At 42.2% G+C, this 14360-nt stretch overlaps 1 long non-coding RNA gene across 1 annotated transcript in view; it reads right to left on the bottom strand.

Moving 5' to 3' along the window:
* Nucleotides 1–523: 523 nt before the first annotated feature.
* LOC115647715 overlaps nucleotides 524–14360 on the bottom strand; it is a 74370-nt gene continuing 60533 nt past the window's right edge. Inside the window, exon 3 of the long non-coding RNA XR_003999388.1 lies at nucleotides 524–614. This is a non-coding gene — a long non-coding RNA (uncharacterized LOC115647715). The remainder of the gene's footprint in view (nucleotides 615–14360) is intronic.

Here is a 14360-nt window from a genome sequence, read left to right as displayed (position 1 = left end):
CCATGTACATTTTTCTCAAATCTTATAAAGGCTGCATTGACTGTGTAGAGTCATTCCAGAGCAACTCATTTGGGCTTCACAAATGCACTCTCGGCAGTAGCCAATGCACTAGATGGAGTTTTAATTTATTAACTGCCAGCCTAAAAGCTCAAGAAAATTGACACCTGGGCTGAGGAGAGGAAACGGAGTTTGTCAGCTTTTGTTCATCATCCTCAAAGTGCATGAAGAAATGTGAAAGACCTTTTGTCTGTAAATCTTTCAGAGTCTTGATAAAAAGGGTGAGTATAAAAATAAAAAAAATCCTACAAAACCTGATACTACCATAAAAAATGAAAAAAGTAGAAACTTGGAAGCAGCCTCTGGCTTTCCTTTCCCCCTGATTAAATGCAGATCACAAGAGCTTTTTATGGGAGGTAGAGACGTTTTTCAGTACATCTGGTCCCTAGTATTAATCTCACAGTCAGGCTATATTAATGTGCACCATTTTCAGAGCTGACCAGGATTGAGCAGCACATACCTGCTATGATGACTGAATCGGTTCTAGAAGGACCAAATTTCAATGTCATCTCATGCTTGTGTTTATGAACCGCCAGGTGGTCCTCGTTTGTAAATCTCTGAAATGAAACAATTTAAAAGAGTGAATAAATGCATTTTATGGTACTTCCTGCAGCGGAGGTGGGGTGAGGAAAGGGAGGGGTGAAAGCCACCTGAGAGAGACTGTAACATAACCGCTACATTGTGTTAAGCAAAAACAGAACAGGACAGATTGTTTGAGAAGCGGGGTCTGAGCACATCACTCTAAATGAAAAAGCCATTATGTTGGCTTCTGGTGAACAGGGAAAAATACTTTTAATAATCAAATTTTAAATATTAAAAAAAAGTGGCAGGGGCCATGCAGTCGCTCATAACCAAAAGAGGAAATGCAAATTATCCTCACCGCAGTGCTCTGTGAAGTGTACCACTTTATTACTGCCTAACGAGAGATAAATTATTCACTATTAGGGGGACCGGTTAACTTCTTGGATCGTGTGTAATGGAACTGGCATCCGCAAGGCAATTCGGGCCCAGGTTTTATGGAGCAGGACAGAGCGAGACTGCCTGAGATCGATGCCCAATGGCTATTTGTAATGGCACGGAAGAGCACAGTTGCACAAATGCTGCTCCCACAGAACCAGGACGACACATTTCAAGCGCAATAAAGATGCCATCTAAATTCCACCTGCAGCATAATTACAGAATAAAAGTGCATTCAAGGGCTTTTGGGTGCTGCTGCTGAACTTGGCTTCGCTTCAATAGTTCAAGAGGATAAGGGAGTACTGGGGATATGGCAGTCACATTTAAAACCCAAACAAAAGGATTCACCCCCTTCTTGTCCCTGGAGCAGTATTACGGCTGACTCGTTTTTAAATTATTGTCTCAATTTCTGCATTTTTGAAATAAAAAGGTACAAAAGGAGGGAAAGAGTTAAGCTAACTAACAATAAAAGACCAGAGGATGGATTGTGCCTCTCCTAATAGACTGCGACAAACTGTTAGCTTCAGAGCATTTCATGAGGCCATACTGCAGGATTTTTATTCATCCAGTAGTTGTGCAGTATTGTTCTGACATCCTCCTGCTTCTAGAAATCGCTCCTGCATGGCAGAGAATTTTATAAGAAAAGGAAAAGGAAAAAAGGAACACCTGTACCTGTGAACCAGCTAAAGTGCAAACTGGCAGTTCAATCTCTATACGCTCACTTGGGTCTAGATTCTTTTCCAAGTAGATACGTGTCCCTGGAAGCTACATGTTGACCTTGTAGCTTTCCTTAATCAGCATTACCGAGAGGAGGTTTATAATAGTGGGGGGGGAAGAGAAATAATACGTATTAATGTTTACACAAAACAAAAAAGTTTATTTTCCCTTTATTATCATAGAAGATATTTTGTAGAATATGCCTCACCCCTCAAACAAATGGCATCTCAAAAGTGTCTGTGAACAGCGGACCATGGCCAGAGCTTTAAAAAACTTGTTGGTCCTGAAAGCATTTTTAGTAGTTCTATCAAAAGGGTTTCTACTCTAGAAGTTTGTGAAATATTGGATTGAAGCATGAATGCCACTTTATTTACCCTCCATATTCCCCCTGTAATATTTCACAATAATATTTGTCCTCTTGCTGGGGTACCCTCTCTTCAAAGTCTGAGAAGCCACCTGAAACCTAATGCTGATGATGATGTCTAAGCAGATCCTGTTTGTTTCAATGTTCAGCTGAAGCTACATCTGCCCAATTCATTTATGCTGAGAAAATACTGGACAGGGGAGAAAAATTAAAAGGCTGAAAACATTGTTACTGTGCAGGATTTTCAGCCTGTGTGTGTGTTTGTTTGTTTGTTTTTTAAAGGGAAAGGATTTTTTCCAGCATTTTTTTACATCATGCCATAAAGCAGGGGTGCATTTACTGGTCTGCTTCTAACATACTCAGCTGCCAGTCCTGCTCTTTCCCTGAGAGACAATGACAAGCAATTGTATGAGGAAAAGAAGTAGGTTAAGGCAAAGAGAGAAAGAAATAATACATGTGGGCAGGGGAAAGGGAGTTTCAAGTATGTATCTAGAAGCATCAGCAGTAGCTTTAAATGGTAAATATGCAGTTACACCAAACATGAAACCCCACAGGTCCAAGTCCTGTTTCTTTGACACTACAATCTGGTGCTAGGTAAAAAAGTGGAAAGCTTTTTTTTTTTTTAATTTGACAAGACTGCAAGCAGCAGCAAGAAGACTAGAAGCCATTGGGAATGGGAATCAAGGTTATTTATTTTCCATAAAGGATGGTTATGGCAATGAGTTTTAAAGGAAGTGTGGTAACGTCACATTATAGCTCAGTGTGTTTCGATAATGAGATCTCTGTAGCCACCTAAAAAACTAAGCCATGCTCTGGAAGAGCCAGGTCTTTTAGTCAACTGTGATTTGGGTTCTGCAGCTTTGGTACTCTAGAATTTATTTTAATTGCCAGTTATCGTGTCTTGTTGCATCTTGGGAATTTTTAGGGCACTCTTCATGTTTCTGTTCCACATTACAGCTCTATGTAACATCTTTATGTGGTCTTACAGGCTTTGGAGTGCTCTCTTCCTCTACATAAATGCTCAGAGACACTATATCTCTCTACGCATATTTCCAAACACCAAAACCTGGAGGCTAAATCATGTCATTTAACACAGAGGGGAAAGCGAGTGGAGTATAGCAAAAACAAACAGAGTGAGTTACAGCCACAGCATCAGCTTTAATATTTAATTTCTTCCCATCAGCATCTGTCACATCCTCTGTGTTATTTCAGCCTGAAGTTGGCTGTTTCCCTCCTGTCCCCAAATGAAGATGATGTAGATTATCAGCTCTTTGGGGCAAGTATCATGTGTTTAAATGTGTTTGTACACAGGCTATGACATCAAGATCAAGGCCTTGTTAGGAGTTTCTGGGTTGTTAGTGCAATATAAACATTAAATATGCATCAAGGAGAGGAGGAAAAACAGCTTATGACAGAAAACTCAAGAGACTACAGGTACCCCACTATTTCAAATGTGGTCCTTATGGGTCAAGCTGCAGCACCGCTACCTGATTGGTGTATAAATTTACATTTTAAAGATAAATGCACACAGACATAAGTATTTGCATTTTTCTCTTCCTTGAAAGATGGTGGTTGAAGTCACTAGATTACACAACCTCAGTGGAGGAGCTTCATCCTCCTCACGCAGTTCCAGGCTTGTTTTTAGGAGTCCCCAGGCTGCATTTGGCCCTGCATGCTCCTACAAGAGACCCATAGTTCCTCTGATACAATGTATTTAGTGTGTGCATGGTTATTTAGCATTTGGGTAAACAAGTATCTGCGTTTATTTACCCAAGAGACAGTAAAAGTTTTCCAGAGAAGACAGATTTGGGGCTTATTAGGTTGGAAAGTTTGCATTCTTTATCCAACAGGCTGTGACAGCCCAACGGAATAAACATTTTGGTAATTTTAAATGCACTAATTTTAAAATGTTTATTTAAAAAGCTACAATAACTCCTGATGGGCTGGTACATTTCAGTAATGTAATAAGGAGCTAGAGAATAAGTACATGAGGACAAACTTTAGGTCTTTACACAGGCAAAACTCCCCTCAACTCAATGAGGAAGAAAAAAAAACAAGGATTTTGCCCTTAGTCTGCACTTACAGAGCCCACAAAAACTGATACAGGCGATGGGAGAGCTACACTGGCTGCTTGTTAGGACAACTTGCAGGTCCCAGGGTACAATGCAGCCAGGGCACAAACAGCAAGGTGGAGCATGCTGGGACCAATAGTTTTTGTGGGGCAAGCTCTGTAATAAAGAGGAAAATGGTAGCAGACTGCATTTGGCATGAAGATAGCACTCTAAGTGCCTTTAAATCTGTTGTGTCGAGCCCAACAGCTTAACATACACACACAGAAATCTCTGGGTCATAAAGACATATTTTTCAAATTTAAGAAGAAAGTAACTCCAATTATGAAATACATTAGCTCCTTGGAAAAAAAAAAAACATAATGGGTCTAAATTACAAGGCTCCAAACTGCGCCACAGAATACACTTGTAAAAGGAAATTTTAAGTGAAAGTGGGAGCAGACGGCACATTTTCATTGGAATGAAAAAAGACTGGGAGCCAAGATCTTTTGCACCAAGCTGCAGCCCACAATGAGTTTTTCAGCTAAATTAATAAACCCTTGTTAATAGTGGGAAAATGAAATGTTGACCCAACCTAACTAACTACAGTGTCACAAATGATTTTGCAGCACTCAGATACCATGCTAATGGCATAGCAGGGTATAAATATCTTGCTGGACACCGTTAGCAGTGAATTAAAACATGTCCTTTATTGCAGTAGTAAATTTACAGGCACATGCTTACACGAGATGCATCAGGCATACGGTAGATACGATGAGTCACAGGTAGTTAACATTCAAAGAAAGCCATGCAGGGCCGGCTCTAGGTTTTCTGCCACCCCAGGCAGCAAAAACACAAAACAAAAACAACCCAACAGTGCGATCCTGTCGCTCCACTCTTCGGTGGCAATTCGGCAGCAAGTCCTTCGCTCCAAGAGGGACTGGGCGACCCGCTGCTGAAGACCTGGACATGCTGCCCCAATAGCGGCTGGAGTGCCGCCCCTTGGTTTTAGCCACCTCAAGCACCTGCTTCTTTAGCTGGTGCCTGGAGCCGGCCCTGAAGCCAAACTCTATTCAGGAAGGTCACCTGCCCCTCCTCCCACCCTCGCTTTAATTCTCAGAATGGAATGGCCTTTAAGTTACTAATAATAAGGAAGAATGAGCTTGTGATTAAGGTTCTGGAGATGTGGGTTCCCGGATCAGCCACAGACTCCCTATGTGACCTTGGGCAAGTACTTCATCTCAGTTTCCTTTTTGTAAAATGATGATGATTCTCTGTCTGACTGAGGGGTTATGAGAATAAATTCACTAATGTTCGTAAGATGTTCATGCACTAGAGTGATTCACAGATTTTAAGGCCAGACTGGATCATTATAATTATCTAGTGGGGACTCTATTAGCACCCAGACAGATCTGTTTTCACTGTAGAGCAGGTGTTGGGGCAATACCATGGCTGGTGTTGGAATGACTTGTTGCATTCTATTATACCAATGGTAGAGCTGATTTGTATATTTTTACATTTATGTGTGAGGTGCACAAAGTTGTGAGTTCAAGGAGAATTTTCTCAGAAGTTTGCCTGTGTCCCTGCCCACTATCTTGCTCCCACCGTGTTATTACAACATAAAGGCTCACACGCAGGCATACCATCACACGAAGAGTGATCTTCAGAAGCGGCCATCAGCTCTCATTGCGACATATGGCCACATTTTCAAAAGCACCCAATGTGCTGCAAGTTAGGCTGGTGGCTAAACAGGAGCTGAGCTCTTTTGAGCAACTGGCCATGATGGTTCTACTTGTGTCCTTCTGATGGAGTAGGTGACACCACGTGTGTGAATTAAGTCAGAGAAAACAGGGTGAAAAAAGGAAGGAATGGATGCTCACAAGTTATTGGGCTAGTTACTGAAGCATTCCTAAGGACAGATTTTCCTCTTTGAAGTACACAGCACATACACTTTAATGCTCCTACCGCAGGGGTAAATGGATTGTTCTGAAGAGAGCTGAGGGGAACCTAATCCTAACCAATAAGCAAAACCATGTGCAGTGTATGTGTTAGAGCAGGGAAGGGGAATTTGGGCACTTGGGTTCTATTCTCAGCATTTCCACTGACCTGCTGTGTCACCCGGACCCAAGTTCATTTCACTGAGTGACTTAGTTTCCCCTTCTACGTAATGGGGACAATTATGACTTACACAGTAGCAGCAAAAAAACTTCAGGACCAGACTTCAAAGAGAAACTGCTGAGCTTCAGTTCATCTGCAAATTTGACACCATCAGCTCAGGATTAAACAAAGACTGTGAATGGCTCGCCAACTACAAAACCAGTTTCTCCTCCCTTGGTTTTCACACCTCAACTGCTAGAACAGGGCCTCATCCTCCCTGATTGAACTAACCTTGTTATCTCTAGCTTCCTTGCACCTTATATACCTGCCCCTGGAAATTTCCACTACATGCATCTGACGAAGTGGGTATTCACCCACGAACGCTCATGCTCCAAAATGTCTGTTAGTCTATAAGGTGCCACAGGATTCTTTGCTGCTTTTACAGATCCAGACTAACACGGCTACCCCTCTGATACTTGATAGTAGTACTGAGAGCCATAATTAATTCCTGTAAAGCCCTTCGATATACTTGACAGACAAAGGATTAGATCAGTAAATAATGAGAATCAGGGTAAGAAGCCATAACACTAAGGACATTTTCTCATGATTTATCACTTAGATGGTGATCATGCTATGACATGCATTGACAGTCTAAACTGATCTAGTCAGAGTATAATGTTTTAAGTCATTTTCTTTGTTAGTCTCTGAGCATGGACACTTCTGTCTTTATGCCTAAACATTTTGTGATGCAGACAGTAAAGTATCTAGTGCCTTTCCCAATTTAAAATCAGTGCTACAGAACAAGGTATTTTCCTCCCTGTTTATTAGTGTCTCATGAAAATCAGAAAATCTATGGCTAGTATAGTCCGACCTGAAAACAGCATGTTTGATGCATTCTGGGCAACACACACTCACGCTCACTCAAACCGCATCCAGATTAAGTCTTGAAATGTTATTTTTGGCTCAGGCAGCTCCAGAGACCCATGTGGATATGTCTTTTACTTTAAAAATGTGCTTACATCCTGGACTATGATTAATTCACATTTCTTTCCTTGTTTAAAAAAAAAAAATCAGAAATTTCAGGCTCTGTTCACAGGCACATTTATTTCTGTTATTAGGAAACCAAGACTGCTAACTGGCTCTTTTGATGTTCAATCTCTTTAGTTAGGGTTAACATGCAAAAAATCAGCAAGTTTGCCACTCCTGATATGACCAACCTACAAAATCTGCCATTTTCTTAAGCAGCCGTGCATCTCACTATGCCCATAAACTGTCACAGATTTACATCAGACAACATGGCAGCTACAATCTGCACTCAAATGATTCTATGCAGTAAAACTTAGACATGAAAAGAGAGATAATCAGTCTAGTGGCTACTACCACTTACAAGACCCAGGTTTGTTCCCAGAAGCAGTTTCTTCTTCTGGCAGAGGTTGGAAGCAGTGCAGAGATGGCACACTTAGGCCTTGGCTACACTGGCGCTTTACAGCGCTGCAACTTTCTCGCTCAGGGGTGTGAAAAAACCCCCCCCGAGCGCTGCAAGATACAGCGCTGTAAAGTGCCAGTGTAAACAGTGCCACAGCTCTGGGAGCACAGCTCCCAGCGCTGCAAGCTAAACCCCACGAGGAGGTGGTTTACATGCAGCGCTTTGAAGTTTCAAGCGTAGCCATACCCTTAGTCCGCAGTGGAACAGAGTAGCTTAGGATTACTCAAGGCTGACTTTCCTGTCTGTTATGCACAGCGCGATAACAAGTATTGGAGAAGCGAGTTGCATCTAGCCCTCCTTAGCCCAGAATAGGGTAGTACCTTTGAATGTGAGTGGGTAAATAATTTACATTTCTATAGCCTTCTTATCCCAAAGAACTTCAGGTAACCCTGCAACTCCACTGAAAGTGGGTGGCAACCATACTGGTGCAGAGTTTGACCAGAGGTTCTCAAACTGAGGGACACAGATGTATTCTTGGGAGGCAAGAGAATCTGCCTCTGCCTTCAGAGCTGGGTGACCAGAGAGCAGTCACCGCTCTCTGCTCTGCCTTCAAACCTGGGCTGCCTAATATGTTCTTGTGTGGCGGGGGGAGGAGGAGGGCAGAGAGAGAGCAGGCCATAAAATACTACAGACACAAATAAGGGGAGGGTAGCAATCAAATAATTCGAACCATTGTAGTACACTACATAACAGTAGTGAGGGAAAGAACATTGTTGTCCAAGGCCATATGATACAAACCTCAAATCTTATTTAAAACGCTACATAGTAAGAAGGTATCTACTTTGTCTGAAAGGCCCCTTGAATGTCCATCACAGCAGAAAGGACTGCAGGTTTTTACAGGCTTGTATACATAAAGTTAGCACAGAGTAGCTGTTGCAATTAAATTCACACATTAGCTTATTCTGTGCTAACTCCACCTAGGAACAAGCATATATTGCCCTAAAAGTGGCTTTAAAATAGACCATGTTAAACTACACAATGGTGCCTTAGTGCAGAATAAGAACATCCCACAGAGGGGGGGACAGTGCAGAATAGCTATTGTGCTTTCAATTCACACCTGGAACTTATTCTGCACTAAATTCCTGTGTAGACAAGCCCTAGTATCTTAAAGTGCCTGGAACTCAGTTTGTCTAACTGGAAGGAGCGCCACACTGTCACAATTTGAACCAGTGATTAATATGTGATGCTTAGGTCAGTCAGCCAACTCTCCTGCTAAAAAGGAATTTCCTAGAGTGCTTAGGATCCATCTGCTACCCTAGGCCGAGAGGGGACAGAAAGATGAAATTTGTGATCCTGCATGGATGGTATAGAAGGAACGCATCCAGCGACTTGCATAACCCCCCCTAGAATGGGAATGGGTATTCTGACAGACCTTGGGCACCAAGGCTGCCTAATTCAAACCAAAAATGGCCCAAAGTTTTCAACCACGGTTTGACTGAAGTTGGGCTCCTAAATAAAAGCAGCCAGATTTTCAACATACAGATCAGTTTCTCTCATGGATTCCAATATAATTTGTGAGTGATGAGCACTTAAGTCAGGCTACTTTTGTTCAGAGGCCTGATTATGCATTTGGGTATCTAACTTTAGGCAAGCATTTAAAATAACCTTGGCCAATAATACTTCATACTTTGATTTGTAGAATGCAAAGCCCTCTACAAAAGGCGAGTCTGATTATTAACCCCCCTTTCGCAGCTGGGAAGACTGAAGTTATGGTAACTTGGCCAGGTCAAAGAGCATTCATTGGAACAGCTGAAAACAGAATCAGGTTTCCTGACTCGTAGTGTGGTGCCCCATCCATAGCACCATGCTGCTGCTGCTTGGTGGAACAGAACAGCATTACATATGTGACAGTGGTAGCTAATTAAAAATTTATTCAATAACCATCAATTTTATTGAAATAAATCTAAAAATGCACTACAATGAGGAAGTAATAAGGATTATTACATTCTGCATTCTATCCCAGCAGTACAAGGTCTTCCTGTGTACCCTTGGGTAAATTACTGACTCTTTCCGTCCCTAGTACACACCATAAAATGAGGATAATGTTCCCAGCTTCACTAGGGTGCTTCGAGGATAATTCAATGGCATGACAGTGCGCTAAGATACCCGTCAGGAACACTACAGAAAAAACAATACAAATTAAAAATGAAATGGAAATAGCCATTTGGTCCATTAAGGGCCATTTGAAGAGCTAGTTTAAGAGCTTAGCAGTTCCTGCATAGCTTGGAAGCTGGGGAGTGGGGACTAAATAAATGGGGCAGAATCAATGTCTTGGGTGGGGAACAGGGAGACACTGTTGGAGTGGAGTTCCTAAGCTGCCCTACAGAAGCATTTTCTCTAGTGCAGTTTAGGAAGTTGGGGCATCTAGGAGGAAAGAGGTAAATAATGCAGCCACCTCACAGCCATACAATCATATTATTTATGGGGCCTTGGCCACATCCAATCCGGAACAAAAAAATCATCAGACCCAGTGGTGGTGGCGGCGAACAACCAAACCAGACTGCAGATCTACCACAGAAATCCAATACTGGGTTTCTGCCTTCCACTGGAAGGCTCTGCTGTTTACCAAGTGAGTCACACTTCCTGCTTTGAACTCGACAGCTCTGAATGAATAAGCTGGAACTGAAGAATCTTTCTCAGCAAACAAACAGCATCAGCAGCAAGCCCTGCACTGTGTGCCCATGTGAGAGAGAATTTATAGAGTGAAAAGAAAAGAACAGGAAAACTCCTTCCCAAAATACCCAAAGAAACAAGAATGTGTGTGTGTGTGTGAAAGTCATTAAATCAGAACTGGAGCTGATTAATTTGTCTACAGGGTTGAGGATTTGTGGCTTTGGGAGGCTGTCCTGGGATCTTAAAAAGTCTCTGGCATATGGCCTAGTCCATCAATAATGTACAGGCAAGAAAAGGATTTTGGCAGCAGGTGCTAGCACATGCAGTTAGGACTGCTCACTGGTGCAAGTCAGAATGACTTTCAGATTCCCTGCCAAACAGTACATTTAAGTTAAGTGCTCACGCTCGTTCAATATGCAAACCTTAAATCGCTGGTAACAATGGAGGGTTTGTACCAAGCATGCTTCCACACCTGGTGGAGATGCTGCCACGCTTAGCAGAAAGTCAACTCTGCAGTACCTAGCCAGAAGTCCTTCTTCAATGCGGGAAGGCAATGAATGAGTTCTTATGGGAGGGTGGAGTAAAAAATAGATGTTATTAAAAAGCAAAAAGTACTGTTTTGATTCAGGGAGTTGAGCAAGAATTTGGCCTTTAAGATCTTTTCCTTAGTGCCTAGAGATATCAATTGCACACGCTCAGCATGCCTGGGCAAAAGACAATCATGGGATCCTTGATGAAGACTTTACACTGCCATTAATTTTCATCCACTCATCTTCTCTCATTGCTAATCGTTAAGGGCTACTATACCCAGAATTCTGTCACATTAATTACCACCTGAAACAGTTTTATGTATCTCCCAGATTATTGGTGTACAGGCTAATTATGACTTGGCTCTCTTCATCCGGAAAGGCTTTAGTTCTCGTCCTATCCAATATACCCTGCACCACCTTACCAAGGTTTAGTTGGATGGGCTACTGTTTCAAACGTTGCCCCAAAGTTCATCCTAGAAGTTAGCTTTCCTTGACAAAACTCTAATGGGGCAATGGAAAATGAGTATTTTTCCAGTTTGTTTCTTGTGTCACAGCTTGAGAGCTTCACACATTGCTCAACAGTATCCTTTCCATACCCTTGATTAGAAGTGGATGCAATCTTCCAAAGTTGTTATGCACTGAAAGGTTAACTTCCTTGGACACATTCACAACATCTTGTACCTATATTATACATATCTGTCAGTCTCTGCTTACAACCAAATATTGTATAGATGCTTTTAATGCACTGGCCCCACCGGCACTTTGGGCAGATCTACACTTGCTGAGCCTCTGCAGCGCTTCAGTGAAGATGCTAATCCATCTCTATGAGAGGCAGTAGGTATGTTGACGGGAGAAAAATAAGTTTCTAGTGTAGATCTGCCCTTTCTAATGGTCTGTTATGATGCTATTGCATAAGGTGTTACCAATAAGGTATCAAAGTGGAGAGAGTTTGTTGTTATATGTCTCCAGTTAGAGGGCAGAAGGGAATTAGTTGCCTAGAAATACAGAACTATGGAAGTAACTGGTAGTGGGCCAGGGATATGTGGACAGAATATGAGAGCCCATAATTATTGAAGGGTATAAATGTCAAGGAGGGAGAGTAATTATTAAAGGCAGTACGGTTCACAGGGGTACAACTTGGAGCTATAGGGTGAGATAAAGGGAAAATTTAGGGTTAGTAGCACTCCTGAATCCAGTCTACCAAGTGACGGGATAGAAGCCCCATTGTTTGGGACATTTAAAACTATCGTGTACAAAACAGTACCTAACGTATCGTAGAGAAGTCCTGCACGGGCTCCAGGAGGGAACATGAAGGGCTCAATGGCTTAATAATCATAGAAATTAAGTTACCAGAGGGGTAGCCGTGTTAGTCTGGATCTGTAAAAAGCGACAGAGTCCTGTGGCAACCTTACAGACTAACAGACATATTAGAGCATAAGCTTTTGTGGGTGAATACAGATGCATCCGATGAAGTGAGTATTCACCCACGAAAGCTTATGCTCCAAAAGGTCTGTTAGTCTATAAGATACCACAGGACTCTTGCTTTTCATAGAAATTAAGAAATGGAAGAGATCTTTGGCTTAGGAAAAAAATATTAAGCTGTCTTGAATTTCCACAGTTGTTCTAGTGAAATCAGAGACCAAAGACAACAAAAGTGATTTAACAGCCCATATAATTAATCCATTCATACCACAGGACAATTTCAGGTCTTTGGATTCCCCATCCGGCCACCCTTTCCATCCATCAAGGGATGAAACTAGTTCTCCATTTTCACTGATTTAATAGACTATGGCCAAAAGAAACCAATATGATCAGCAAGCCTGACCTCTACATAGTAACGGGTAAAGAATCTCACTCTGGAATCCAAGCAGTGGAAGGAATTTTTTTCTACTATAGACACAAGCCAAATAAATTATGGCTGAAATAGAGCATATCTGTTAGAAAGGCATCCAACATCATTTAAAGAGTGCAAGTGATGATGGAATTACCACATTACATGGCAAGCTGTTCCAATGTTAATGACTTACCCGGTTAAGGAGTTACAACTGCATTCAATTTAAAACTTTTCTAATTTCAACTTCCAGCCATTGGATCCTGCTATGTCTATCAAATTGAAGGCACCAGTCAAAATTCAGATATTTTCTCCCTATGCAGGTACTTTTAGACCATGATCAAATCACCGGCTTACATTCTTTCTGATAAATAGTGCACTCCCAACTCTCATGGTAAGTATGTTTTTCAGACCTTTAATCAGTCTGTAGATCTTCTCTGAACCTTCTCCAAGTTGTGCATCCTTTTAAAAACATGGGCAGCAGAACAAGACGCAGTATTCCAGCAGTGGTCTCACCAATGCCACATACACAAGTATTATTACTTCCCTACTTTTACTCAATATTCCTGTTCACATATCCTGAGATAAATTGACCCTGAGTTCCCATTGTATTATCCACAATAGTCCTCAAGCCCTTTTCAGCATCACTGCTTTTCAGGATACAGACAGCAGATTGGGTTGTAAGTATAGCCTATATCAGGGATGACCAAACTATGGCTCGCGAGCCACATGTGGCTCTTTTACGGTTAAAGTGTGCCTTGGGGAGCCCTCCATGTCCCTCCCATTCCACACTTACAAGACTGGGGGAGGGATGGAGCTCAGGACTCTGCCTTGCAGTAGGGTGGTGGGGTGGTTGCCTTGCAGTAGGGTGGTTTCTGCCCAGAAAGGGTGGGGAGGGGAGGATGTCTCAGGGCTTCTGCCCAGCAGGTGGCACCTGCCGGTGCGCAGGGCTTCAACAGGAGCAAGGCTGAAGCCCTGAGCCCCAGCAAGTGCCTCCCACGCGACTGAAGCCCAGAGCCCTGACAGGTATACACCAGCTCTTGAACTTGTGAAGACTGTCGTATGTGGCTTGGAAGATCAGTAAGTTTGGACACCCCTGGCCTACATCGTATGCTCCTAAATGAATGAACTTGCATCTGGCTGTTGGAAGTTGTTGGCTTGGTTGGTGCACCTTGGTAGCTGTGACCATCTCTTCTACTAAAGGTGTGTTAGAGTGGGGATTCTTCAGGATATCTATTTTCTGTCCCCTCTTTCTCTGTTACCAGCAGGTTGTGCTACTCTTAAGTAGCAACATATACAAGGTAAATGAGATGCCCTAATGCTGTCCCTTGTGTGTCATCTTCCCATTCACTAATCATTTTCCATCTTCATGGATTCCAAAGCCAGAAGGGAACACTGACCTAGTCTGACCTATATCACACAGGCCATAGAACTTCCCCAAAAGAATTTCTAGAGCAGCCCTTTCAGAAAAACCATCCACTCTTGATTTAAAAATGATCAGTGATGAAGAATCCACACAATCCTTGATAAGTTATTCCAATGGTTAATTACTCTTAAAAGGTACGCCTTATTTACACTCTCAACTTGGCTAGCTTCAACTTTCAGCCATTGGATTGTGTTATACCTTTCTCTGCTAGACTGAAGAGACTATTACATATTT

Source organism: Gopherus evgoodei, chromosome 3 (assembly GCF_007399415.2).
Source record: "Gopherus evgoodei ecotype Sinaloan lineage chromosome 3, rGopEvg1_v1.p, whole genome shotgun sequence".
Taxonomy (NCBI): domain Eukaryota; kingdom Metazoa; phylum Chordata; order Testudines; family Testudinidae; genus Gopherus; species Gopherus evgoodei.
Note: the sequence above shows the minus strand (reverse complement) of the source record. Positions and strands in the feature narration are given on the sequence as shown.